This window comes from Microcebus murinus, chromosome 14, assembly GCF_040939455.1.
Source record: "Microcebus murinus isolate Inina chromosome 14, M.murinus_Inina_mat1.0, whole genome shotgun sequence".
Lineage (NCBI taxonomy): Eukaryota > Metazoa > Chordata > Mammalia > Primates > Cheirogaleidae > Microcebus > Microcebus murinus.
Window position 1 is genome coordinate 1501093 of NC_134117.1, and position 4875 is coordinate 1505967.

The window sequence follows — 4875 nt, forward strand, 5'->3', positions numbered from 1 at the left end:
CTGGCTCTGGCCCCAGCAGGCGGCCCAAGGGGAACACTATGTGCAGGGCTTTGCCAGGACCCCAGCATTCCAGGACCCCAGCACTCCCCCAGAGCGGGGGTTCCTCTGCCCCAGGTCCCACCCAGGGCACCCTCTGACCCTCGTCCAGGTGTGTCCTGGCCCTGCACCGGCCTCCACACTGTCCCCAGCTCCTGATGGTGAGTGTCCCAGGTGGCAACTTCATCCCCAGGAGAGGCTCCACGGATGCGATGGGAAGTGGCTTGGGGTGACCATCCTTGTCTGACAGCGGACTCCCCCTCTCTTACGCAAGGTTTCCATTTACTGAGAAAGCCGGTCTCCACCGAAGCTGTACTGCACCTGCCTCCGTGTGCAAAGCCATGTGCAGGAGCGATTTCTGACGTGCTCGAGCGGCAGCTCCCAGAGCGCCGCGTGCGTTTGCAGCCCCGTCCGCTGCGCTGTCCCAAGATGCTCAGCGTTTGCTTCTCGCGCTTTGCACGGGGCGTTTGGGGCCATAGGGTGCAGGGTGAACAGACCCCAAGCCAGGCTTTAAACCCCACTCTCCCCCGACACGCTGCGTGCCTCTCTGCAAAGTACTCAACACCTCTGTGGCTCGGCTATAAAGTGGGGACCCCTGCCTCATGGTTCTGCCGCGACAGCGAGGAAGCTAAGCCGTCACGCCTTGCGAAACGGCGGGGTGCATTCCGAGAAATGCGTCCTCGGGAGATCCCGTCACTGTGCGAACGTCGCAGACTGTTCCTACGTAGACCCAGAGGGCACCGCTGCATGCCCAGGCCGTGTGGCCCAGCCTCTCACTGGCACAACAACAACAGGGTGCTGAGACCCCTGGGACGGCCATCGCACATGCAGCCTGTCGCTGACGGGGACACTGTCACGTGGCAGTGGCCGCACCTGTGAAGGTCTACACTGCGCTGGCACCACCGACACCCAGACTCCGCTGCCACTGTTTGGAGGCCGTCACAGCTCAGGTTCTCATCAGCCTTGTCCTTCACGGCACTTTTCCACGTCTGAAAATGAGGTGAGAACGTTCCTACACCCTCGGCTCAGGTCCCCGGAAAGGGTTGTAATTCCTGGTGGGACAGGGGCCACGCCTCTGGTCCTGACGCGGGTATCGAACCCCCATGGCCCCAAGTAACCTGAAAAAGCCACAGCGCCCCGTGGCCCACTTTCCACACTATGTCTCTGTCACAGAAGTTGGTCCCCGGTCGGTCAAAACAGAGACAGAAAGGAATTCCGACGTCTCAGAAGCCTTCCCGCGTAGAAGATGGGGCAGGATGGGGGACGGGACAGAGGAGGGCATTGAGACTGGGCGCGTGTTATTAATAACTGCGTCCTGGGCGATAGGGTGCTTGCAATGCACAGCGTCTGCCCTGGGCAGCTCAGTTTCCAGCTTCTCTGTTGCCAGGTTCTGGGAGGGGAAGCAGAGTCTGGACGGAAAGGGCTGGGAAGGCCAGCCCAGTCGGGATCAGCACAGGACCCCGGGATTCTGGGCTCCAGCGTGGGGAGAGCTGTGCATGTCGCAGGTCAGTGACTCCAGTCTGGAGCTACCACGGGGACTCACCGGAGGGCCCTGCCCGGCTGGAAACGCAGCTCTCCCTGGCAGGGCCCCAGCCGCTCCCCTGCCCGGAGGCTCTGCCCTCCCCGCCCTGCGAGCACCCCAGGGGGAGGGCCTCTCGCCGTCCCCTCGTCTGGTGTGTGCCTCCCCCCAGGCTCCCCTGACAACCGGGGCCTCTCCGTGACACCCTCGAGCTCAGGAGCATCCACCCCAAAGGCAGCCTTCCCCAGCCCCACGCCCCGCCCCGCCGCACCCCAGCAAGGCTCGATCCCCCCTTGGGGACAGGCAACGCTAGAGAGAGAAAGCGGTGCATTTGAACAGCGCTGAGTCTGACAACAGGATTGGCGGAATTAAATTTAATAAAAATCTGAAACGGAAGCGGGCACCGACTTCCCATTACTGAGTGACAGGAAAGTTCACTTCTGTGCCCGTTTTTCAAAGATAGTCCATCTCATCATTTCAGGATCTTGATTACTTTTGAAAATAAGACAACCTGGCAGTTTAAAGCAGGTTTCTTTTAACCGTTCTGTGCCGAAGGAAAACGCGGAAATGACTCCGTCTTAACGAGCAGACCTCGCGTCCGCTGCGGACCTCGCGTGGACCTCGCACCCCGTCACGTCCTCTCACGAGCCTCTTCTCGCACAGCCGACATTTAAGAATACTTGTCGGAATCAAGAAAAATGCCACATTCATCTTGCTTTTCCATCATCTAGAGAAAGGAGGGAAAAGAAAGAGCAAATGTGCGTTTCCCATTGAAAAATGGCATAAAGTCAGGACACCTCCGAGCCGAGATCATGGGTCGTGGGGGCTACTCCAGGATGCCCTCGGGGAGGGGAGAGAAGCCCCCCTGGACCTACCTAAGCTGGAGCTTTGGGGGCTCGGAGCCCCATGGAGGGCACGCACCCCTTCTTTTCAATGGCACGCTCAGCCCAGGGCTGCACCATCTTCCTCGAAGCCCCAGCGTGAGGCACCCTGGGGAGACACGGTTTGGGGGCACAAGGGAAGTCGCACCTGCGTGTCCGAGTCCCTCTTCTGACCGAGCCCACCTGCGGCCACCTGTGAGTGCTGATGGCACCCAACGCCCACGATGCCCGCTCTGTGAACTTGACCGGCGGCCAGCATCAGCTTTCTGCCCGAGCACTGCTCTCAGAGACGCTGTTTTTTCCCCCAGATTTCTGCCCCAGTCCTTGCCAAAGGCTCCAGTTTCCTTCACATTTGCTGCTAAAGAGCACTGGCGGCTCCCCCAGCTCCTCCTTGGGTGAAGAACCGAGTGTCCCCCCCTCCCCCGTGGGGCCCCTGAGGCAGGCCCAGGAGGAAGGAGGTGGGAGCCTCAGAGTCGTCCAAGCAGCACCATTCATTCCTTCACTCCTTCATTCATTCCTTCACCCAGGAAGCTCTCACAGAGGGCCTGAGATGCACAAACAGATAAGATTAGATTTCTTGCCCTCAACAAAGTCACATAAAATAACCGGCAGTGGCATAATAGAGACACAGCGGGCTGCGGGAGCGAGCGCGGAAAGGCGTGGGACTAGGAATGTCACAGAGGTAATAACAAGCTGTTCGCAGGGACCATATTTGAATGAGGCCTCAAAGGGCAGGGACGAGAAGAGAAGGGGTGCGGTGACCTTCTCTGCAGGGGTCGCAGGGGGAAGAGCGAGCAGGGGCGTCGCCCAACGATTCACCGGAGAAGCCACGCGCGTGGACGTCCAGCTAACAGACGTCTTTCAGAAAAATGATTCAACCCCAATGAGAATCCAGCACATGCACATTGGAATGATAAAAAGGCACTGCTGCTTGCCAAGCAGGGTGGAAGGGCTTCTAGGATGACGGCGCTCCGTGAGGTAAACTGAGTGCACTCAGACACTGCAGACTTCGCCACTTGGACCAGGGTGGCAGAGGTTTCTCCGCTTGGCCTCCGGCAACCTGCGGTGGAGACAAGGGCTCCCACGCGGAGGTCGCCGCCTGGTACCTGCACATCAGCCGCGTCGAGAAGCCCCAGAGAGTCGACGCTAGAATAGGAAGACTCGTACTCGGATCTCGTGTGGACGTGAAAAATCATGTTGATAAAAGATGCTCAATGGCATGGAAAAACCATGCTGATACACATAAATTTTGCACTACCTAAGTGCACAACGAACGCTGTCTTGGCCATGTCAAATTTGCATATTCGGTTGCATGCTTCAGATGCAAGTACCGGAATGTGGCTCACATAGCACACCCCTCTTGCACCGCAGGGGTTTATTGTCACCCAGAGCAAGACTTTTGGACGTAGGGGGCCTTGGCATACACACGTGGCACTTTTGAGGGCTCAAGCTGCCACGTGACCTCTCTGCCACTCTTACAGCCCAGCGCCACCCTCGGGTCTGGTTTCTCTTGCTCACAAAATGACGTCAGTGTCGTGGGCTCACTCAGCTACTCCGCGACGCTGCCCGGAACATGGCCATTCTCTTTTCTTCGTGTCTACACTTGCAGGGAAGCCCCTCTGCCCTACCCCCGGCAGACTGTCCCCACACCTCGCATCTCATCGGCCACCGTGCACCTGTCCCCACCAAGGCTAATCTCTGGCAGTGGGGACAGATGAGATAAGGCAACGCTCACTTTCTGGGGGTGAGGAGGAGCCCGTGTTCTCCGAACGCTTAGTCACCTAACACCGGACACGTTGCGTTTCCCTGCTGCTGTAATAAAAAGCCACAGGCCGGGCGCGGTGAGCAGCAGAGGCTGGACGTCCAGCCCAGACATGCCGGCAGGGTGCTTTCCCCTGAGTCCTCTCTCACACGACCTTCCCTCTGCGTCCCGATCTCCTTCCTTTAATGAGTACATGAGTCAGAAGGATTCGTGCCACACGCTTGTGGCCTCTTGCAGCCTTCATTACCTCTTTAAAAGTCAACCCATAATTATCCGAGTTACTGTTGAGTTTCACCTGCTTCTTGATTCGGTTGGAATTTGCAGTGTGGCGAGGAGGAAGCTTTGCAGAGAAAGATCTCCAGAGATTTTCACAGGACACCCCCTGGTAGATTTGCCTGGATAGGAAGCTGCATGCGTGTAACGCGGGACTCTGTAAAATCGGCGAAAGGATGACTGCTGTGTGGCTGTAAAATCAACAATTCCCAGAGCTCAAACGGGGCTGGAAGGCGTTTGGGTTCTGACCAGCCAAACAAAGGACAGTGGCCTCATTCAACACCAGGGCATTCACCAAAGACCTAAGGAAATGAAATCTGTAAGAAACATCCTGTGAAGTTTATAACATTTCTGGGAGTAAAATGGGTGCCAATAACATGAAGAGTGGAAAATGAAAATTGTGG